This window comes from Nyctereutes procyonoides, unplaced genomic scaffold, assembly GCF_905146905.1.
Source record: "Nyctereutes procyonoides isolate TBG_1078 unplaced genomic scaffold, NYPRO_anot_genome, whole genome shotgun sequence".
NCBI lineage: Eukaryota > Metazoa > Chordata > Mammalia > Carnivora > Canidae > Nyctereutes > Nyctereutes procyonoides.
The window spans coordinates 27,562,130-27,586,671 of NW_026575052.1; the positions used below are offsets into that span (position 1 = coordinate 27,562,130).

The 24,542-nt window shown below is 42.2% G+C and overlaps 1 protein-coding gene across 7 annotated transcripts in view; it reads right to left on the reverse strand.

The window, feature by feature from the left end:
- The window catches only part of CNOT1 (CCR4-NOT transcription complex subunit 1), a 101,774-nt gene extending 78,435 nt beyond the window's left edge, over positions 1-23,339 (reverse strand). For 6 of the 7 annotated variants that reach the window (XM_055332712.1, XM_055332709.1, XM_055332713.1 and 3 more), the window contains exon 1: positions 23,186-23,339. The gene's annotated coding sequence lies outside the window, so the exon portion shown is untranslated. Of the gene's footprint in view, positions 1-8,057; positions 8,208-23,185 lie in introns of all 7 variants that reach the window. The other variant, XM_055332708.1, reaches the window with a different exon arrangement.
- Between the last annotated feature and the right edge of the window lie 1,203 nt (positions 23,340-24,542).

The following is a 24,542-nucleotide window of genomic DNA, read 5'->3' on the forward strand; positions in this document are numbered from 1 at the left end:
ACAGATTTTCAGGGAAGTCTATCTTAGCAAAAGGAAAAAGTAAAGTAAAAGACTAAAAAGCAACTCTTTAGGGGCTCCTGGGTGGCTCAGTTAAGCGTCAGACTCTTCATTTTGGCTCAGGTCATGATCTCAGGTGGAGAGATTGGCTAGCCACAGGCTCCCAGCTCAGTTAGGAGTCTGCTTAAGATTCTCTCCCTGTGGGGATCCCCAGGTGGCTCAGTAGTTTGCACCTGCCTTCGACCCGGGTTGTGGTCCTGGAGTCCCGGGATCGAGACTCACATCAGGTTCTCTGCATGGAGCCTGCTTTTCGCTCTGCTTGTGTCTCTGCCGCTCGCTCTCTCTCTCTCTCTCTCTCTCTGTGTCTCTTATTAAAAAATAAATAAATCTTTAAAAAAAAAAAATTCTCTCCCTATGACCATCCCCCTGGCTCCCACAAGCTCTCTCTCTCAAATAAATAAATAAATACATCTAAAAACAAAAATAATTTCTTAGTTGAGTCTAATGAAAGCCCTAGAGTATACAATGAAACTACAAGACTTTGTTGAAAGAAATCAAATATGACACAAACAACCACCCAGAGGGAGCCTGCTTCTCCCTCTGCCTATGTGTCTACCTCTCTGTCTCTCATGAATAAATAAAATCTTCAAAAAAAAAAAATGACACAAATGGAAAGACATATGTTAATGGGTTAGAATAGTTAATACTCTTTTTTTTTTTTAATAGTTAATACTCTTTAAAATGTCCACATCACTCAGAGTTAAGCATATGACTCTTGATTTCAGCTCAGGTCATGATCTCAGGATTGTGAGATGGAGCCTGCATCAGGCTCTCTGGTGGGCATGGTGCCTGCTTAAAATTCTCTCTCCCTCTCTAAAAATTAGTAATTTAAAAAAAAAATTTAAATTAAATGTCCACACCACCCAAAGCCATGTAGATTCGACAAAAACCCTGTGAAGGGATCCCTGGGTGGCGCAGCGGTTTGGCGCCTGCCTTTGGCCCAGGGCGTGATCCTGGAGACCTGGGATCGAATCCCACGTCGGGCTCCCGGTGCATGGAGCCTGCTTCTCCCTCTGCCTATGTCTCTGCCTCCCTCTCTCTCTCTCTGTGTGACTATCATAAATAAATAAAAAATTAAAAAAAATTAAAAAAAAAACCCTGTGAAAATTCCAATGGCATTTTTCACATAAATAGAAAAACAAAAGTCCTAAATTGGTATGGAACTATAAAAGATCCTCAAGAGCCAAAGCAATCATGAGACATAAGAACAAAACCAGGGGGACACCTGGGTGGCTCAGCGGTTGAGCGCCTGCCTTCAGCCCAGGGTGCCAATACTGGAGTCGCAGGATTGAGTCCCACATCAGGCTTCCTGCATGGAGCCTACTTTTCCTTCTACCTATATCTCTACTTCCTTCTCTTTCATGACTAAATAAATAAAACCTTAAAAAAAAAAAAGAATAGAGAGTATATACAGTCAACTAAAAACTTGATAAGGGAAGCAATAACAACCTATGGGGAAAGGACAGTGTCTTAAAATGGTGCTGGGGAAACTGGATAAATACACGCAGAAAAATGAAAACAGACCTCTATCCTAACACCACTCACAAAAATTAACTCAAAACTAAACAAAAGACCTGATACCAAAAAAATTCCTAGAAGAAGGACACCTGGATGGCTCAGGGCATGATCCCGGAGTCCCAGGGTCTGGTCCCGCATGGGGCTTCCTGCATGAAACCTGCTTCTCCCTCTGCCTATGTCTCTGCCTCTCTCTCTCTCATGAATAAATAAATAAAATCTTTAAAAAAGAATTCCTAGAAGAAAACACACAAAGGATACTTTTCAGGGCCAGTCTTGGCAATGATTTTTTTTGGACATGATGCCAAAAACACAAACAACCAAAGAAAAAAATAACAAACGCAACTACAACAAAATTAAAAGCTTCTGCACAAAGGAAACAATTGACCAAATGAAAAGGCAATCTACAGAATGAGAGAGAATATTTGCAAAACATGTACCAAATAAAGGGTGAATACACCCCTTTTTTTAATTAAAAAAAAATTCCTACAACTCAGTAACAACAAAAAAAGTCACAATCCAGGGGCACCTGGGTGGCTCAGTTGGTTAAGCTTCTGCCTTTGGCTCAGATCATAATCCCAAGGTCCTGGGATCAAGCCCCACATCGGGCTCCCTGCTCAGTGAGTAGCCTGCTTCTTCCTCTCCTACTCTCCCTGTTTGTGTTCTGTTGTCAAATAAATAAAATCTTTTTTAAAAATCACAATCTGGGGCAGCCCTGGTGGCGCAGTGGTTTAGTGCTGCCTGCAGCCCAGGGCTTGATCCTGGAGACCCTGGATCGAGTCCCACGTCGGGCTCTCTGTATGATGCCTGCTTCTCCCTCTGCCTGTGTCTCTGCCTCCCTCCCTCTCTCTCTCTCTCTCTCTCTCTCTCTCTCTATGAATAAATAAATAAAAATCTTAAAAAAAAAAAATCTTAAAAATCACAATCTGGGCGGCCCGGGTGGTTCAACGGTTTAGCGCTACCTTCAGCCCAGGGCCTGATCCTGGAGACCCGGGATCAAGTCCCACATCGGGCTCCCTGCATGGAGCCTGCTTCTCCCTCTGCCTGTGTGTCTGCCTCTCTGTCTCTCACGAATAAATAAATAAAAATCTTAAAAAAAAAATCACAATCCAATTAAAAAATGGGCAGAAAACCAAAAGATGTCTTTTTCCCAAATACATCTGCAAAGGTGCTCAACATCACTAATCAACAGGGAAATGCACACCAAAACCAGGATAAAACACCATCTAACACCTGTAAGAATGGCTACAACAAGAAAAGGGCTAGAGAGGACATGGAGAAAAGGGAACCCCTATGTACTGCTGTTTGGACTCTAAAGTGGTTCTACCACTATGGAGAACAGTATAGATCCTCAAAAAATTAAAAATAGAGGTGTCTGGCTCAATCAGTAGAGCATATGACTCTTGATCTCAGGGTTGTGAGTTCAAACCCCACATTGGGCATGGAGCCGACTTTAAAAACACAATAATAATTAATAATACAACTACCACAGAACCCAGTAATTCCATTTCTGGGTACATATCCAAAGGTAATGAAAACAGGTTACTGAAAAGATACATGCACTCCCATGTTTACTGCAACATTATTCACAATAACCAAGATATGAAAACAACCTGGATGCGTGGCTGGCTCAGTTGGTGGAACGTGTAGATTTCGGGGTTCAGAGTTCAAGCCCCACATTGGGTAGAAAGATTACTTAAAAATAAAATCTTAAAAAAATATATGGAAACAATCTAAGTGTCAACAAATGAATGGAAAAGATGTGGTGCATATATACACTGGAATACTTTTCAGCCATGGGGGAAAAATACGGTCATTTGTGACCACATGGATGGCCTTGAGTGTATTATGCTGAGATAAATCAGACAGAATAAGACAAATACTGTATATCGGTTATATGTGGAATCTTAAAAACAACTCTGAAACAGAAAACATATTGTGGTTACCAGAGGTGGGGAAGGGGGGTGTATAGGGATGGGGGTGGTGAAATGATGAAGGTGGTCAACAGATTAACTTTCAATTATGATCAGTAAGTCTCAAAGATATAATGTATGGCATGGTGATTAAAGAGTAAATCTTAAAAGTTCTCATCACAAGGAATAAAAAATTCTTCTATCTATGGGTGGTGGTAAATTTGTTGTTGTTGTTCTTATTGTTGTTTTCAAGTAGGCTCCAAGCCCAGTGTGGAGCCCAGCATGGAACCCAATGCAGGGTTTGAACTCATATCCTGAGATCAAAGACTTGAGCTGAGACCAAGAACCGGACACTTAACTAAGCCACCCAGGTATTCCTGGATAGTGGTAGATGTTAACTAGATTTATTAGTGTTCATTTCACAATATACAGAAATACTGAATCATTATGTTGTACACCTGAAACTATTATAGTGCTCTATGTTGACTCTACCTCAAAAACAAAATAAATAATTTAAGTACCAAATGACAAAACAGAGTGAGGGGCACCTGGGTGGCTCAGTAGGTTAGTGTCTGTCTGCCTTTGTCTCGGTTCATGATCCCAGGGTCCTGGGATCCAGCCCCGCATCAGGCTCCCTGCTGCACAGGGAGCCTGCTTCTCCCTCTGCCTCTGCCTGTCATTCCTCCTGCTTGTGCTGTCAATAAATAAAAATAAAATTAAAAACAAACAAAAAAAAGCAGAGTGAAATAGTCATATAGTCATATAGTCATAGTGAATAGTCACCAGGAAGTGAAGACATGAGTGTTTAAGGGTACAAACTTGTGATTTGTAGGTAAGTCTTGGAGATCTAATACACAATACAGTGATTATATACAACAAAACTGTATTATAAACATTAAACCTGCTAAGAGACTAGAAAAAAAAAAAAAGATTTATTCATGAGAGACACAGAGAGAAAGGCAGACACACAGGCAGAGGGAGAAGCAGGCTCCATGCAGAAGTCTGATGTGGGACCCAATCCCAGGACTCCAGGATCACACCCTGGGCCAAAGGCAGACGCTCAATCATGGAGCCACCCAGGCGTCCCAGAGACTAGATCTTAATTGTTATCACCACTAGAATAATCATTTGAAGTGACAGAGTATTAGCTAATGCTACAATGGTATGAATGTAACAAATCATGTGGCACACCTTAAACTTGTATGTCAACTATATCTCAATTTTTTTAAAAACATACCCTACTGGCGCCTGGGTGGTTCAGTGGGTGAACGTCTGCCTTTGGCTTGAATGATGATCCCAGGGTCCTCAAATTGAGTCCCGTATTAGCCCCACCCCCACCCCCACTGCGGGGAGCCTGCTTCTCCCTCTGCCTATGTCTCTGCCTCTTTGTCTCATGAATAAATAAAATCTTAAAAAAAAAAAAATATGCCCTAGAGAGAAACAATGATATCCCAAAAGCAATGCACCCATGTAACTCCTAAATCTTGGTTTCTGAACACTAAAAAGCAATGGTTTCTTAGAAAAATGACTAATTCCAAGAGTCTGGATAAGGAAAATAAATACAAGGTGAGTTTGCATCCATTCCGTGACAAAAGGAAACACTCAAAAATCCAAGAGGGATATGTCAGAAAGATACAAAAGCCAATTTAAGGCAGTCTCACTTAATTCTGGGTCCATCTGGACATCGAAAAAGGACTTATATTATGACCAATGACCAATTGTGTATTTTGCCCCCAGTGCAACATCATTTAGAAATGTCTAAAGGAGAAAGAACAAGAAAAAGAAATGCCTAAAGGGGGAGCAAAATTCAAAATAATGTGCATATTTTACTATTGTCAACCAATACATTCTAAATTCTTAATTTATCAAAACATATCATTTTGGGGGGCACCTGGATGGCTCAGTTGGTTAAGAGCCTGATTCTTGGTTTTGGCTCAGGTCATAATCTCATGGGTCATAAAGTTGGCTTGGGATTCTCTCCCCCTGCCCCTCCCCCAACTTGCACACAAGATGACAGACACCCTCTCTCAAATAAATGAATCTTAAAAAATATGTATCATTTTTGAATGCATGCCAGTGAATACACAAGTTTATTATTTGGTGTCACAAATTTCTTTCTACATGTTGTAAGTTCTTCATATACGTACAGATATAAAAAATCTAACACAGGGCACCTGGATGGCTCAAGGGTTGAGTGTCTGCCTTTGGCTCAGATTGTGATCCCAGGGTCCTGGGATCGAGTCCCACATTGGGTTCCTCACAGGGAGGCTGCTTCTCCCTCTGCCTATGTCTCTCATGAATAAATAAAATCTTAAAAAATAAAAACTAACACAATTAAATATTCTAACATAAATATAAGATTAAAACAACAATATGTTACTTAATCTGCAATTTCAGTAAAACACTATGGGTAAAAATGTCCTAACAAATCATAGCATAAAAAAAACTGAATACAGTAAATGAGAATCCCTGAATCCATGATTACACTTAAAGAAGATGATCTCCTTTTACTGAAAGATGCCAGCGAATAAATTGAAAAAGTAGGAAAGAAAAATAAAGATACCATTTTGTAACACCTGTAACCTGTATAAAAGTTGATTCAGGCAACTGGGGCGCCTGGGTGGTTTAGCTGGTTTAAGCATCCAGATCGTGATCTGATGGTTGTGGGATCAAGCCCTACATCGGGCTCTCTAGTCAGCAGGAAGTTGGCTTGAGATTCTTTCTCCTTTCCTTCTTCTACCCCTCCCCTCACTCGCTCACGTGTGCATGCAGCACACTTTCTCGAAAATAATCTTTTTTTTTTTTTAAGTTGATTCAGGCCAAAAATTACCAATGCCTAAAAAACATCAGGTGAAAGAGTGCTGGGACGTTTGCAAACAAATTACCTACTAACTAGAAAAGAAAAAATGTCCCTTTACAATACACCCTGTACTGAAGGCGGCACTAAGCCGCTGAGCCACCTGGGCTGCCCTACAATACAGCTATGGCAGTCACTACCTTAACCAAATGAGTAACCAAATGTATTACTAATGGTAAAACTGCCCAACATATAGGTCTACTGATGTGATGCAATATGAAGTTATCACCTTGACGTATTCTTGCCAAAAATAATTACCATAAGCCTAACCATACCTCCATACCTATCAATTCCCAGGAAATAAAGAGGTTAAAGGAACAAATTTATAATACACATGAGACTCTTAACAAATATATCCAAATACTGGTTCATTCTACCAAGTCACTGGCCTGCACTTGTCAAAACATCATCAGGGAGAGAAAAAAATGGGGTCTGTTCTACATTACAAAACTAAAATAAAGCTCCTCTATAGGGAGCCTGATGCAGGACTCAATCCCAGGACCCCGGGATCACGCCCTGAGCCAAAGGCAGACACTCAACCACTGAGCCACCCAGATGCCCCTCTCAATTGTATTTTAATTTTTAGAACTATAAAGTAGTTTTTACAAACTTAAAGTTTAAGATAAGTAATAGCAATTTTAGGGGATGCCTGTGTGGCTCAGCAGTTGGGCTCAGCTCAGGGCGTGATCCTGGAGTGCTGGGAAAGAGTCCCACATCAAGCTCCCTGCATGGAGCCTGCTTCTCCCTCTGCCTATATCTCTGCCTCTCTCTCCCTGGGTCTCTCATGAATAAATAAATAAAATCTTAAAAAAAAAAAAAAGTAACAGCAATTACTTTTTGTAAAACTTGGGCATCTTCTAACCAGAGCTTCCCCAAAAGGGTAGATCTTTAATGGGTAGGAGATAGCACAGAGAATTAAGAATCTTCCTCAAGACAGTCTCATAGAGCAGCTAACTCAGTCTACCTTCTGATAACATCAGGCGAATAGCAAGTATTTAGCATAAGCACAGTGGATGAGATATTCTATCACCTCATATCTGCTTTAAGAGTTTGCTAAAAAGTGAGCAGCTGGGGCACCTTGGTGGGTCAGGGGTTGAATGTCTGTCTTTAGCTCAGGTTGTGATCCTGGGGTCCTGGGATCAAGTCCCGCATTGGACTTCTCCCTCTGCTTATCTCTGCCCCTCTGTATCTCATGAATGAATAAAATCTTTAAAAAAAAGGAAAAAGAAAGAAAGGTGAGCAGCTGTCAGTCTTCAGTGGAGCTGTAGAAGTTTATAAAACATGTAACAAGGAGCGTAGCAAGGCTGGACAAGATGTGACTAACTGGTGCAAAGTGATGATAGGCTGAGTGGCAGGTTCTTTTCTTTTTCTTTTTTTTTAAGATTTTATTTATTCATAGAGACACAGAGAGAGACAGAGAGAGGCAGAGACACAGGCAGAGGGAGAAGCGGGCTCCATGCAGGGAGCCCGACGTGGGACTCAATCCCGGGTCTCCAGGATCATGCCCCGGGCTGCAGGCAGCACTAAACTGCTGTGCCACTCAGGCTGCCCTGAGTGGCAGGTTGAGAGAAGGATTAAAACTCACATCTCTTGTCATCTATGTTTTAGTGGCATGTGAGATAGCTGTAATGCTTTACAATGCTACAATGTAAACAAATTCTCATATTAAACATTTATCAGGGGGCAGCCCGGGAGGCTTAGTGGTTTAACACTACCTTCAGCCCAGGGCGTGATCCTGGAGTCCCAGGATCGAGTCCCACGAGTCCCAGGATCGAGTCCCACGTCGGGCTCCCTGCATGGAGCCTGCTTCTCCCTCTGCCTGTGTCTCTGCGCCTCACTCTGTGTCTCTCATGAATAAATAAAATCTTTTAAAAATAAATAAATAAATAAAATAAAAAATAAACATTTTTCAGGGACACCTGGGTAGCTCAGTGGTTGGGCGTCTGCCTTTGGCTCAGGGCATGATCCCAGAGTGCTGGGATCAAGTCCTGCATCAGGTTCCATGCAGGGAGTCTGTGTATGTCTCTGCCTCTCTCTCCCTCTGTCTCTCATGAATAAGTAAAATCTTTAAAAAATAAATGAAGAAGGACAAACATTATATGGTCTCATTCATTTGGGGAATATAAAAAATAGTGAAAGGGATTAAAGGGGAAGGGAGAAAAAATGAGTGGGAAATATCAGAAAGGGAGACAGAACATGAGAGACTCCTAACTCTGGGAAACAAACTAGGGGGGGTGGAGGTGACTGGCTGATGGGCACTGAGGGGGGGGCACTAGATGGGATGAGCACTGGGTGTTACTCTATCTGTTGGCAAATTGAACACCAAAAAAAAAATAAATTTATATATAAAAAAATAAAATAAAATAATGAAATAATAAAATAAAATAAAATAAAATAAAATAAAATAAAATAAAATAAAATAAAATAAAATAAATGAAATGAAATGAAATGAAATGAAATAAATAAAATAAATAAAATAAAATAAAATAAAATAAAATAAAATAAAATAAAATAAAATAAAATAAAATAAAATAAGAATAGGGCAGCCCAGGTGGCTCAGCGGTTTAGCACTGCCTTCAGCCCAGGGTCTGATCCTGGAGACCCGGGATCGAGTCCCACGTCGGGCTCCCTGCATGGAGCCTGTTTCTCCCTTTGCCTGTGTCTCTGCCTCTCTCTCTCTCTCTCTCTCTCTCTCTCTGTCTCTCATGAATAAATAAATAAAATCTTTTAAAACTAAATAATTAATTATACAATAAATAAACATTTATCATTACTTTTACATAACTATTTTTACTGTTGGGCTCAAATATTATTTACAAATTTTTGAAAGTTAATTATTACAGTTTGTTAAAAAGAAAAAAAAAGAAGAAAGCCATTACCTTTAAATATTTCAATTTGGGGGCACCTGGGTATTGCAGTCGATTGAGCGTCACTCTCGGTTTTGGCTCAGGTCAGATCGCATGAGTCCTGGGATTGAGCCCTGTGTCACCTCTGTACTCAGGGGAATCTACTTGAAGATTCTCTCCCTCTGCCCTCCCTCTACTTGTATATGTGCACACTCACTCTCTCTTAGGGACACCTGGGGTGGCTCAGTGGTTGAACATCTGCCTTTGGCTCAAGGCATGATCCCAGGGTCCAGAGATTGAGTCCCACGTCTGGCTTCCTCCATGGAGCCTGCTTCTCCCTCTGCCTATGTCTCTGCCTCGCTCTCTGTGTCCTTCATGAATAAATCAAATCTTTTGTAAAAAATAAAATCTTAAAACTCTCCTCTGCCCCTTTTCCTGCTTATGCACCCTCTCGTTCTAAGATAAGTAAATCTTAAATATTTCCATTTTAAATCTTTGAATGGATCTAAAAAGGTCTTAAATATAACACCCTTATTTGTGCAAATGAGACTTCCCTTTGAGGTCAACTATCAATAATTTGGAGATGATTAAAATGTACATAGGCTTTTCAAGCATAAAACCATCATAAACCTGACTGTAGAAACAAGCTCAAATTCATTCAACTTTGAAATTATTTTTTAATTGGACAAATTTACTATTATCCCTTATTTTATCAGGATTATATAAAATGTCCCAAATGATCTCCTTCCATTTCACTACAGGATTACTTTATAAATACCTTCATTTGCTAAAGATGGCACTCCTATTAATACAAACACTTGAGCCTAGCTCTAAGCCATGTGACTAATTATTTTTGTTTTCTAGAACACCTACCTCAAGGGGCTTAACAGAATAAACATAGATTTTACTATAGCGCTATGTAACTAAGGCAATTATATATAAGAATTGGGAAACAAGGGGGCACCTGGCTGGCTCAGTCAGAAGAGCATGTATTTTATTTTATTATTATTATTATTTTTTTAATGATAGTCACACAGAGAGAGAGAGAGACAGAGAGGCAGAGACATAGGCAGAGGGAGAAGCAAGTTCCATGCACCGGGAGCCCGACGTGGGATTCAATCATCCCGGGTCTCCAGGATCGTGCCGTGGGCCAAAGGCAGGCGCTAAACCACTGCGCCACCCAGGGATCCCAAGCATGTGATTTTAGATCATGGTTTTGAGTTTGAGCCCTACGGTGGATGTAGAGATTATTTAAATAAATTGGGGGGGGGTGGAGCTTAAAAAAAAGAATTGGGAGACGGGAGAGACCGATTTAAAATGCTAAGCACCACCTTACATCAAAAAAAATTAAAATCCAAAAAAAAAAAATTAAAATCCTTAAGTACAGAACACTGTATTTTAAACACTCTGGGGATCCCTGGGTGGCGCAGCGGTTTGGCGCCTGCCTTTGGCCTAGGGCACGATCCTGGAGACCCGGGATCGAATCCCACATCAGGCTCCCGGTGCATGGAGCCTGCTTCTCCCTCCGCCTGTGTCTCTGCTTCTCTCTCTCTCTCTCTCTGTGACTACCATAAGTAAATAAAAATTAAAAATAAAAATAAACACTCTGTATTCTTACGCACTTTATTATTTTTTTTATAAAATTTTATTTGTTCATGAGACACACAGAGAGAGGCAGAGACACAGGCAGAAGGAGAAGCAGGCTTCATGCAGGGAGCCTGATGCAAGCATCCCAGGATTCCGGGATCATGCCGAACCAAAGGCAGACACCCAACCACTGAGCCACCCAGGTGTCCCTCTTACGTACTTTAAAGACTGAGAACCACTAAACTTACTAATAGCTCTGGGAAATGTTTTTAGAAAGTATACCAGGGGTGCCTGGGTGGCCCAGTGGCTGAGCGTCTGCCTCTGGCTCAGGTCGTGATCTTGGGGTCCTGGGATGGAGTCCTACAACAGGCTCCCCGCAGGCAGCCTGCTTCTTCCTCTGCCTCTCTGGGTCTCTCATGAATAAACAAATAAAATATTTAAAAAAAGAGAGAGAGAGAGAGAGAGAGAGAAAGTAAGTATGAATACCAAACTGGGGCACCTGGGTGGCTCAGTCAGTTGAGTGTCTGACTTCAGCTCAAAGTTGTGATTCAGAGTCCTGGAATCGAACCCCGCATCAGGCCCTGCACTCTGTGTGGAGTCTGCTTCTCCCTCTCCCTCTTTCCTCCTCTACTCCAATTCTCTCTCTCTCATAAAAAAAAAACTTTTTTTTAATGGAATATTAAACCTTAATGTAATCTCTAAGACAACCAGGAAAGTCCTTCACATCTATTCCTTTTCCCCTAACATCCAGTTATGCCAAAAATATCTCTGTAAAAGCAATTTGGTGTCCCACTCACTTATGCCAGCAATCTTGGTATTATCTCCTAACTTGCTCTAAGTTACTAACAGGTACTTCAAGAAGCCAAAGAGGCCAGATCCAAGGCTATCAGTTTTTTAAAACTCCAAATGCCAATATTAAAAATATATGGGGATACCTGGATGGCTCAATCAGTTAAGCATCCAACTCGATTTCGGCTCAGATCATCATCTCAGAGTTGTGAGCCTCCATAAGATTCTCTCTCCTTGGGATACCTGAGTGGGTTCACTGGTTGAGCATCTGCCTTTGGCTGGGGATGTGATCCCAGGGTCCCAGGATCAAGTCCCACATCAGGTTCCTCGCAGGGAGCCTGCTTCTCTCCCTGCCTGTGTTTCTGCTTCTCCCTGTGTGTCTCTCATGAATAAATAATCTTTAAAAAAAATAATAAAAAGATTCTCCCTCTCCCTCTGTCCCCACCCCCACTTACACATGTTCTCTCTCTAAACATACATATGTATGTATATATGTATATGTACACATATATGTATATGGAGGGGCTCCTGGCTGGCTCACTTGGTGGAACGTCCAACTCTTGATTTTGGAGTTTTAAGTTCAAGCCCCCTGGTGTGTGTAGAGATTTTATAAAAATAAAAATAAAAATAAAAAAACAGAACAAATACTTAAGTCTACCAACACTACAGACTGACCTTGAAAATTCTTACCAACTCTTAAAAGTAGCATTCCAATTTATAAGTCATGAAGCTGAGCGATCTCTTTTCTCCAACTACGGCAATTATCTACATGGGTACTGTCTAATGTGGCAGGTACTAACCACATGTGGCTCCTTAAAATGTGTCTAGAGTAACTAAGGAACTCAGCTTTCTTAAAAATGTTATGTAATTTTAACTAATCTTAGCATAAACTAAACAGCCAACATGTAGGTAGTGGCTACCATATTGTACAAAGTTGTAAATTTCTAATGATCCATTAGAAAGGTAGCTTATTCTAGCATCCAAAAACAACCAATACGAATTTTCCTAGATGCCTCACTTTTCCCCTTGGTTTCCTTAAAAGAAAGAGCTCACTATTTCCTATGGGACTTTATAACCAATAACTAAATACCAACTCAAAACAAAATACTCATCCTGGTATTAAAATTCCTTCAAGAGGCAGGGATTCTAGATTTACAGTACATAGTTTTGAACCCAAAATGTTGGTTCACTTATTAAAGTCTTAATTATAATTAGTGTACAAAATAGAGCAACTTATCGAAGTATAATCACAACAAATACACAGAATTGTTCTAATCATTTTTCATATATTAACTTAAGCCTGTTAAACTCTTTGTGAGAAAGGTATTATATCATGTTTATAGATGAAAAGGACTGCCTGGCAGGCTCAGTTGATAGAGCATGTATGTGACTCTTGCTCTCAGGGTTTGGAGTTCAAGCCCCACTTCAGTCCTAGAGCTTACTTTAAAAAAGAAAAGCATACATACATAACATACGTATGTATGTAAAGAATAGTTTGACTTGCCATTACTAATAAAATTTTAAAGACAAATTTTTTTCTTGGGGGGGGTGGCGGGGCACAGAGGGCAAGAGATAATCTTAAGCAGCCTCTATGTCCAGTGCAGCATCCAATGCCAACTCAATGCAGAGATTCTTTTTTTTTTTTTAAGATTTTATTTATTTATTCATAGACACAGAGAGAGAGGCAGAGACACAGGCAGAGGGAGAAGCAGGCTCCATGCAGGGAGCCTGACGTGGGACTCGATCCCTGGTCTCCAGGATCACACCCCAGGCTGAAGGCGGCGCTAGACCGCTGCACCACGGGGGCTGCCCTCAATGCAGAGATTCAATCTCACAACCCTTGAGATCATGATCTGAGCCAAAATCAAGAGTGGGGTTGAGCCAACCAACTAAGCCAGAGATACCCCTAAAGACAGTATTTAATAGAACTTTAAAGAACTGGACAGTAGAGGTAAGAATGATTCAAAAAACAACATAAGCCCTTGTATTGTACCTTCAAAATCATTGTCTAAATCACTGTTTCATTTATTTAAAGATTTTATTAATTTATTTGAGAGAGAGAACATACAAGCATGGGGAACAGTAGGCAGAGGGAGAAGCAGGCTCTCTGCTGAGCAGGCAGCCCAACACAGGGCTGGATCCCAAGACCCTGGGATCATGAACCAAGCCGACAGCAGATGCTCAATCAAATGAACCACCCAGGCAACCCTAAATAATTGTTTTAATACCAACTCCTAAAACAAGCCAACCCTGATCTAAGTAACTCCAACCTTACATAAAGTATAAAAAGTAAGAGTTTTAGAATTCTAAAGCCCCAATTCTGCACTGAATACTCAAGAGTCATCTTTAATTCATTTCCTTTTCATCCAGGAAATGAACTCTTTAAAAACATCATGTGAAAATGGCCTGCATATCCATCAAAAGGGCACTGGTTAAGTAAACCATAAAAAGGAATATTATGTAATAAAAAAAAAACTTATAAAGATTGGAAATTATCTATTGGGAGGAAAACAAGTTACAGAATATATATATATATATATCCATATATGCAGATATCTAGAATGATACAAAAATAACTATCTGAAAAGCTAAGGGGGGGGGCACCTTGGTGGCTCAGTCAGTTGAGAGTCTGCCTTCAGCTCCGGTCATGATCCCAGGGTCCTGGGACAAAGCCTATCACACCACAGGAGCAGGCTCCCTGCTCAGCGAGGACTCTGCTTCTCTGTTTCCCTCTGTTCTTCCACCCACTTGTGTATGGGTGCATGTTTGCTTTCTCTCTCTCTCAAATAAAAGAAAAAAGAAAAGAAGCTAGGAAGAGAATTGAACTTTCCTACTGAAACAGAAAAAAAATTTTTTTTAAATTTTTATTTATTTATGATAGTCACACAGAGAGAGAGAGGCAGAGACACAGGCAGAGGGAGAAGCAGGCTCCATGCACCGGAAGCCCGACGTGGGATTCGATCCCGGGTCTCCAGGATTGCGCCCTGGGCCAAAGGCAGGTGCCAAACCGCTGCACCACCCAGGGATCCCTGAAACAGAAAATTTTTAAGACAAAATACCAAGTCAACTAAGTTTTGCATATTCCTAGATTCTCTCTACAACATCCTTTTCAATGGAGATCATTCACCTTACTCACTGAGCAGCAAAGAGTTAACACAGAAGGTCTGAGATTGCTATCCTTAGAAAGACATGCCAGGTTGGCCTTTGGCTGATGTTAGAACTTCTTTTGTGGAAAACTACTACACACTCCCAGAACCAAGTGAGAGTGGTTCCCTGTGCCTAAGCTGCACACACACACAAAAAATATATGGTTTATGTTGAACACCTGCCTTCCCTCCAGGAATCTGGAATTTTAGTGTGTAGTAGGTAGATGATGCCCACATGACAAGTTCCCAGGAACAATCCTAGGCACTGAGTCTCTAACGAGCTTCCCTGTTAACATTTCACACACGTGTTGTCACAATTCCTTGCTGAAGGAATTAACTATGTCCAGTATGACTCCAATGGGAAAGGCACTAGGAGAGAGGTTCAGCTTGAGAGCATGAGTGCAGTTTCCTTAGACTTCCCCTTGGTTTCCTTAAAAGAAAGAGCTCACTATTTCCAAGGGGACTTTATAGCCAATAACTAAATACCAACTCAAAACAAACAAATAAAAAAATAATATAAATGTCTACTCTGTTAAGCCACTGGTATCTTGGGGTTGTTTGTTACAACACTAACCTCATATGCCTTTTCCCTTTGCTGATTCTGCTCTGTATCCTTTTGCTGTAATAAATCACAGCCCTAAGTACAACCCACACACTAACCTTGCCAAGGGCCAAAAATGAAATGTCTGCTGGAGGTAATTGATACCCAATTTGTGCCTTTTTTCTCTCATGCAGATAATCCATTTCAGACTTCTGGATTTTATCATAAAGACGATCCTGGAAGCTATGTGGATTGGTCTGAGTATATTTTAGGGAATAAGTGAGTAAGAGAGACATGATCACCAAATCTGTTCCCTCTTCTTGGCGAAACAGCTAAACTACATTTCTCAGCCTCCTTTGCATAGGTGTGGCCAAGAAACTAAGTTCTAGCCAATAAAACGTAGACCGTAAGTGATGCCAGCCACTTCCAGACCCGGTCCAGAAAACCTCTTACTCATGACCCTTTGGTTTTTTCCCACCATCTGTCAGCTAAATGAAGAGGACTCCCTCTAGAGAAAACCAGAGCTATAAGCTGCAAAGACTCTGTGGTTTCCTGAATTACCCCACAGAAGGCAACCTAATGAACACCCAACGAAAGTTATCTGAGGAAAGTTATCTGAATATAAATGTCTAGGGACACCCAGGTAGCTCAGCGGTTGAGCATCTGCCTTCAGCTCAGGGCATGATCCCAGAGTCCCGGGGTCTGGTCCCACATTGAGCTCCTTGCAGGCAGCCTGCTTCTCCCTCTGCCTGTGTCTCTGCCTCTCATGAATAAATAAATAAATAATTAAAAAAAAAAAAGCACTGGGTGTTATACTCTATGTTGGCAAATCAAATGCCAATAAAAAAATATACAAAAAAATAAAAACCTTGCTGTTCTGGGCAGGTGAAGAAAAAAAATTTAAAAAAAAAGAAAAGCTAACATAAAACTGTTTTTTAGAACAGAGCTGAAGCTGACAAGGGTTATGGAAATATTCAAAAGCATAGTGGTCACCAAGTAGTAAAGATTAGATTAGATTTGAAATGAGATAACAAAAAAAAAAGAAATGAGATAACAAATGGAGAAAGAGCTGCAACTGCTTCCTAACCATGACACTTTTTTTTTTTTAAGATCTCATTTTCTTATTCATGAGAAACGGAGAAAGAGGCAGAGACATAGAGGGAGAAGCAGGTTCCTCGAAGGAGGCCCGATGCAGGAATCGATCCCCGGACCCCAGAATCAAGACCGGAGCCAAAGGCAGATGCTCAACTGCTGACCCACCCACGCATCCTCTAACCATGCCACTTTAAATAAGCTATTTTACTGGAATCAATAGAATCTTAATACTGTTAAAAAGAACCTTTCATAGCCTTTTGTAGATACTTTCGGAATTTTACAAGACTTAATCGAATACATACATTATGCTCTATGCTCTATGGATTGGGCCAAGAACCCCAATAAATCCCTATTTTTTAAAAACAGAAAGTGAACCAGGAAAAGTACTCCAAAACCAAAAAAGAATCAAGTTCTTGATCCAAAATCAATCGAATATTAAGAAGCACCAACCCAGTAGTAATTACAAAATTATAAAGCTACATAGTATATAATATATTTGACTACTAAAAGATAACGGAGTATCCTTCTTGGAGCTACTTAAAACTACACCAGGGATTCCTGGGGGGCTAAATCAGTTGGGGCATCTGACTCTTGGTTTTGGCCCAGGTCCTGGTCTCATGGGAGGTAGGACTGGACTGGAGCCTGGCTTCCTTCCTGCTCAGCGGGGAGTCTGCTTGGGACTGTCTCTCTCCCTCTGTTCCCCCTACACACTTTCTCTAATAAATAAGTCATACACACACACACACACACACACACACACACACACACACACACACACACACACACATATATATATAACTACACCAAGAGAAAACTTACTTGTATCTGTCAGAATTCAATTTATAGTGCTCAAGAACATTTTAAAACCTAAGTCCTTTCCTATCCTTTGGTGGTCTTAACAGAAGTCCAAGTTAATTTACACTAAGGTTAATTAATGACCACTCACAATAACTGTAACTGAAAAGGTCGACTTTTTGTCAGTTTAGAGTTTTATATTTTCACAGTGAAGAGAAGAAACACTCAAATCTCATACCTTATCCTACAAAAAATTTCCGGGGTGGGTGGAGGGGGTGAATTTTGTTTGCTTTAGTCACAACTAAGAAAATCTTCTCCAAATGAACATTGGAGGTATCTCACAATAAACGTAGGTCAAGTCATTACTCTATACATATGAAATATATACAGTGCTGTGTGTCAATTATGTCAATAAAACAGGAAGAAACACTCATTAAAAGCAAAGAAAGGGGATCCCTGGGTGGCACAGTGGTTTGGCGCCTGCCTTTGGCCCAGGGCGCGATCCTGGAGACCCAGGATCAAATCCCACATCAGGCTCCCGGTGCATGGAGCCTGCTTCACCCTCTGCCTATGTCTTTGCCTCTCTCTCTCTATCATAAATAAATAAAAAATAAAATAAAAAATATAAGTAAAGAAAAAAATCTCCCTAGGTAATTAATTACCCAATAAACAGTTTAATTCTGTAGAAAACTATTTTTAATAGATATTCATGATGTGCTAAAATCCAATCCACTAAATCAAAGTGAAATCCTGAACTACCAAACCAACCTCCAGAGATTTTAATTATACAATGACAAACTCCTTCAAAAAAAAACAAATGGTTGGGGAATCCCTGGGTGGCTCAGTGGTTTAGCACCTGCCTTCGGACCAGAGCGTGATTCTGGAGTCCCAGGATTGAGTCCCATGTCGGGCTCCCTGTGTGGAGCCTGCTTCTCCCTCTACCTGTGTCTCTGCCTCTCTCTCTCTCTCTCTCTCTCTCATGAATAAATAAAAATCTTAAAAAAAAAATGGTTAACCACAAAGATTATGGGTTTTTTGTTTTTTAAGTAGGCTCCACACCCAGCATGGAGTCCAACCGGGAGACTGAATTCACACCCCTGAGATCAAGACCTAAGCTGAGATCAAGACCTAAGCTGAGATCAAGAGCCAGATACTTGGGGCACTTGGGTGGCTCAATCAGTTGAACATACCCTTGATTTTGGCTCAAATCATGATCTCAGGGTCATGAAATCAAGCCTCTCATCAAGCTCTGCACTCAAGCCAGGAGCCTGCTTCCCCTCCCCCGCTCATGCATGCACACTCTCTCTAAAATCAATAAATCTTAAGGGGAAAAAAAAAGTCTGAAACTTAACTGACTGAGCCACCCAGGTGCCCCTATGCTCTTCTTTGATTAGTAAATTCATACATCTTTCTTTTCCTTGTACTGAACTCAAGCAGAATATGGAAAGACAGAATGAACATCAGGATACAGTAGGAGGGACGCCTGGGTGGCTCAGCTGTTGAGCATCTGCCTTTGGCCCAGGGCATGATCCTGGAGTCCTGGGATTGAGTCCCAGGTCTTCCTGCATGGAGCCTGCTTCTCCCTCTGCCTTTGTCTCTCCCTCTCTCTGTCACTCATGAATAAATAAATAAAAACTTAAAAAAAAGAATACAGTGGGAAACCTGGTCTGTCTGACCTTAAACTAAGAAAGTCACCTTACTTTCCTCAGCTTCAATTTCCTAAAGAATGATACCATAATTCTGTATGACTAGCTCTCAAAGTGTAACCATCTAAAAGATGTCAACAGAATTATAAGCTTATAGTTCCAAGAAAAAGGCTCTGTACATCTACCCTAGTGGAACAAATGAAGCATTATCCAATTACAATTCAGGGCAATGAGGCAGAAAAAATTTACAAGGCAAAACAGTATATGCTATACTGTAACAAAACTGACCAAGAGGTATTTAAGAAACCAATCTTGTTAGGAATATCAGTGCAAAGACTTCTATAGACAGTATATTTGAGTTTGAATGATAGATGTTTTGGTAGACACAATGACTTTCCAGGTAAAAGGGATAAAGGATAAAGATATATTTAGAAACCACTATGTAACAGTCTTTTGGCTACTACAAGATAGTAATATGATGCCACAGGTAGGAAAAGGATCAACATACAGCTCCAGGCCAAGGGATTTGAAGGACTTTTGAGCAGAGAATGGCTATTTTTCAAACCAGTGACTTAGGAGGCAATCTGGCAGTAAAGAATTAATTATATTCCTGGAATTATTTACACTTGGAATGTATTTACATATTACTTATGTAATTAAAAAACACAATCAACAAATCATGGGGAAGATACAGGAGATTAGTTAGAAAGCTACTGCAAAGGGGTGCCTGGGTTGCTCAGTTGAGTGCCAACTTTTTTTTTTTAAGATTTTTTTTTTTTATCCTTGAGACGAGAGAGAGAGAGAGAGAGAGAGAGAGAGAGAGAGAGAGAGAGAGAGAGAGAGAGGGGCAGAGGAAGAAGCAGGCTCCTCACAGGGAACTCAATCCCAAAGGCATACACTCAACCAGAGCCACCCAGGCAGCAACTTCTGATTTTAGTTCAGGTCATGACTTCTGGGTCTGGGGCCAGGGGTGGGCTCCATGCTCAGTGTGTAAGTCAACTTGAGGAAAAAAGCAAGCAAGCTACTGCAAAAAGGCAAGGGTGGGCTCCAGGGGGCGCCTGACTGGCTCAGTAAGTAGAGCATGGGACTCCATCGTGGCGTCATGAGTTCAAGCCCCACGCTGGGAGTAGGGAAGAGAAAAAGAAAGAAAAAGTCTGAAACAAAGGGTTAACTATTCTTAGGATTAATCTAATAAAAATTTAAAAGTAACACTGCATTTCAAAACTATGAGCTATAAATCCAAGGTGACAAACGTTCAAACTAATTATCTGAAAGGGAAAATGCTGAGCTCTTAATGAGGATTAAGAACAGAAGATAAAAAAAAAAAAGAACAGAAGATGATGTCTTTTGAAATATGCTTTCATTCCCTTTTATATTTTACATAATTAGTACAACATATACACAAACACTTCTCCGGCAGACAATTTAACATCTCATTCAACATTTTAGGAATTTCCTAACAACTGTTAACAAAATTAACCAAAACATTTTATCCTGGAGGTTTATGCTGAGCTTTCCGACATTAAAGACAGAAGTGCATTTCTTAAATCAACAGTCTACACTTCCAAAAGCTGTACTTTCTTCAAATCTCAACACAAGGTTTCAGATTAAGTCTACGCCTCTAATTACTGACTTCTTAAAGGTGCTTTTCAATTAATGTTTTATTTGCTTTGCTATAGTCTTACAAATATAAGAATAAAAAGAATGCTAAACTATTGTGTATATATAGGGTGCTAAGGGTTTTGAGCCCCTTTTAGCTTTGAAACATGCTTCTTAAAAATTGTGAGCAAACAGAAAAGGAACTGTAGGACTTTGCTATATATAAGGTCTTAAAATAAGACTCGGTGGGATGCCAGTTTGAAATGTCCCAGCAGGAAGTTCAGTTTGGTCAGAGGGCCATTTAAAAATGCTTCAGCTAATATTTTTAAATGACCTGAAAGTTAGTTTTGTACTTTAATAAAGTATACCAAAGTTCATAAAATACAGCATTTCAAAATGGCAGGCTATTATTTTTGGTAATTCCAGAAGCATAAACATCTTAACAAAAATTAGTGTCTTAAAGAATGTGTGAGGGGATCCCTGGGTGGCTCAGCGGTTGGACTCCTGCCTTTGGCTCAGGGCGTGCATGATCCTGGAGTCCTGGGATGGAGTCCCACTTCGGGATCCCTGCATGAAGCCTGCTCTCCCTCTGCCTGTGTCTCTGCCTCTCTCTCTCTGTGTCTCTCGTGAATAAATAAATAAAATCTAAGAAGAAGAAAGAAGAAAGAAAAAAGAAGAATGTGTGAGCATTTAATTAGAATTATGGACAAATTCCCTTCCACGCACTGAATGCCCAAGATTTTGTTACCTCGTGAAATGAAAAAAAAAATTCAAGTTCATCAACTCAGGCTGCTCAAAAAGTTTTTCATAACTACGTATCAGAATCTAACAAAAAACATGCTTAGAGAAAGCAACATGCAATGATGAGATCAGTCTTTAAGCAGGGTCTTGAACAGACAGCATTTCCTCTTGTGTTCATACAGTTTGTTTCTAAACGACATAACCCAAAGTTAAAACGTCACAGTACTTAGCCTGACAAGATTCCATGTTGAAGAGACTGGGATTTAAACAAGCCTAGTAGAAATTTAGAGATTAGAGGAAAAAACTAAGCCAGAAACTAATATATTTGACTTAGGAGAAAAAAGCATTTCAGTCCCACCAAGATGCCACAAAACCCTGCTTTAAAACCTCTAAGGTTATATCTTAGGCAAGAAAGGGAAACGCTGTCAGTTATTAATGGTCAAGTCTTTGTGCCTTGATTCTAGAGTTAAGTTTCCAATAAAGGTCTTGGGACCAACACTTGTTGAAAAGGGACCAACCCTCTCAACAGGTTTTATCAACATACTACCATTTTAAAGTAAAACTGGATGCCTAAAACTTTATGTATCATCAGCTCATTTTCTGCTAAGACAAGGTAACAATTTGCAGTGTCCCAAAACAAGACTATTTAAACTGTTACCATATATATTAATAGCAAAAATACCACGCTGCCCAGCTTTAGAAGGATGTCAACCTGAGCCACACATTACTAACATATTAAACCCAATTACCCCAACAAAAACAGGCTTGCTCTAAATCTGTTTGACCTTTCTAATTTTTTACTTGCCCTCCCCTTTTTTTCATCTATGTATCATTATTCCTATCAAACGGATTGTCACGAGGGCCATGATCAGAATTTTTTACCCCCAAAATACTCAATTGTAGTTTATTCAAATTACTGGCTGTTAAATCTTCCAAGGCAACAGAATTAGAGAGAAAGGGGGAAAGAAGCATCGTTACTCTGCTTACAGGAAGAAAACAGACTTTTTTTATTAGAGTCCTAAGCAATGGGACATTTGATTGGGTGGCTTCAGGGGGGGAAAGCCTACTTCTCAAAGTTTACTTTAAACACAGCATTTCCAAACCCTCAGGTATCAGACATTTTCTTTCTTTTTTTTTTAAGCTACAAACCTCACTCCTAGCGGGGATAATGATCTGTGTGAGGCTAGCTGGGCAAGTTTTGCAGAGGAACTGGTACCGAGTGAGTTATTTTGTGTTTGGCCTCAAGCAACCTCTCTGCTAGAGGTGCAGGAAGGAAGTCTCTCCCCAGCGCCCAGGCCTACAAACGCTCCGCTCACCGGGGGGACACTTGGGCGGGGGGGGGGGGGGGGGCGAGCCGCCACTACAGCTCAGACTCACCGGCCCGAGTAGGCGACGGCCGACTTCGGAGAGAAGTCGGAGCGCCCCGGCGCGCGACTGGAACAAAACCTGTGGCCAGAAGTAATGAGGAAGTGCTGGCTCCCGCCCGCCCCTCCCACCGGCGGGCACCCGAAACACCCGGGGGCTGACAACGTGCTGGGGGCGCAGGGAGGGGGCGGCCGGCTCCGCATCCCCCAGAAAGACCCAGGCGCCTGCAGCCACTCCAAACACGGACCCTCGCCTCGGGAGCTAGGCCTCGGGGGCCGGAGCCCGCTGTACCCCTCCGGAAGCCCGCAGAGAAAGGGGCAGTCGAGGAGCTCGTGGGGTCCGACGAGGGTGCAGCCGGCGCCCAGCGCGGCCCAGCCGCCCCCCCGGCCGCCCCCGCGGCCCCCAGGCCCTGCCGCCGACCACCGCGGGGCTCACCCCGCGCTCTGCGCTCCGCTCGGTGAAGCCTCCGCCCCAGCCTCCTCTCTTCAGAGCCCGAAGGCTCCGCGGGCCGTGGAAAGAGCCCGCCGTCTCCCGCCTCCCCACTTCCCGGTCCCGACTGCCCCTCAGCCCGCGGAGCTCCGGGAAACGCTCCCAATGGCCCCTGGACCGCCCCCGTCCCTTCGCCCAGGGGCGCTCGCGTCCCGAAGCTGACACCGCCAGCCGGCCGTAGCCGCCGACCCCGGCCCGCCTCACCTCAGGCGGCTCCGGCAGCGCTGGACACAGGAAAACTCCTGAGTCCCCGTCTCCGGCTCTCGTCGACCCCCTCTTCGGTTAACTCCGCTTGTTTCTCTACAAAATGGCGCCGGAGGTCGCGCGCTCACGTCGCGGCCTTTCCCCTCCCCGTTCCCATTTCATCATTCGCTGCCCGCCCGAGGAGGGACGGCCCCGGCACCAGCCAATCATGGTCCCCAGCCCGGGGCTCCCGCCCAATCACCGTCAGGTGCCCGCGGATTTAAACCAATCATACACTATCACTTGCAGAAGTCAAGGAAGAAACCAGGCTCCTGCTAGCAACTACCAATCCGGACTCCTACTTCGCGGGCTTGGGCCAATTGCCGCTTCCCCGTCCCTGGGGACGGGAGTCGGGGCCCTCGCGCCTGCGCTCGAGAGGAAGACCAATGGGGAGACGCAGATAACTTCGATTTGGGGCTTCACGGACTTCCCACCTGCCCTCGAGGTCTTCGACCAATAGGAGCCTGGCAGTGCCTCTGAGAAACAATAAATATGGGAGGGGCCCCATAAACCCTCGCCACCCCGCGCGGGAAGTACTTTGAATGAGCGTTGGACACTTTTCCCGACTCTCCTAACCCCTCTCGAAGTGTCGGGTCCGGTATACAGCGGGGCTGCACTCCCCTCCCCTGGCGTCCCTTTGGTAAGAACGCCAGTTACCGGAAAGCAAGCCAGGCTAGAACTAAGGGCGGGCGGGCGGGGGTGGGGGGTGCTTTGCGTTCTGGGACGTGTAGTCGTCCCTCGTCCCCGCGCACCATCCTTGACGCTGAAGTATCGCGTCTTCTTCCGCCACGGACTGCGTCCTAAGGGTGCATTGCATGCTGGGGAATGTAGTCTCCTACCTGGTCCTAGTTTGCCACACGTTTATCAGAACTTTCTCCTTATCTAGTCCTGCCTATTGAAGAAGGGACCCCTTACAGAAAGATGGGAAGCTAAGATTCTCTTTTTGACTTAGCCCTATTAGCAGTACCAGGATACCTATCAGAGAGGTATCAGAAAGGCTCTCATTAGAAAAAGCATAGAAATTTACCTATATTTGCTGCGATTTACCTATATCAGATTTTAAGATTTTATGGTCACCTGTTCCCACACAAAGGTGGGAGGACGGGGAAGGAACTGATGACCGGTTTTTCTACCTTTTGGGGAAAAAAAAAAAAGAAAAAAAAAACCGACCCTCCTCATCACTCCATCCTGCATCCTGGGCTAGACTCAGTGGCTTGTCTCCCAACCATCTGTCTCATGCTACCTTTTGTGTCTAAAAATGCTTTTTTTTTTTTTTTAGATATTTATTTATCTGAGAGAGCATCATAGTGAGCGACCA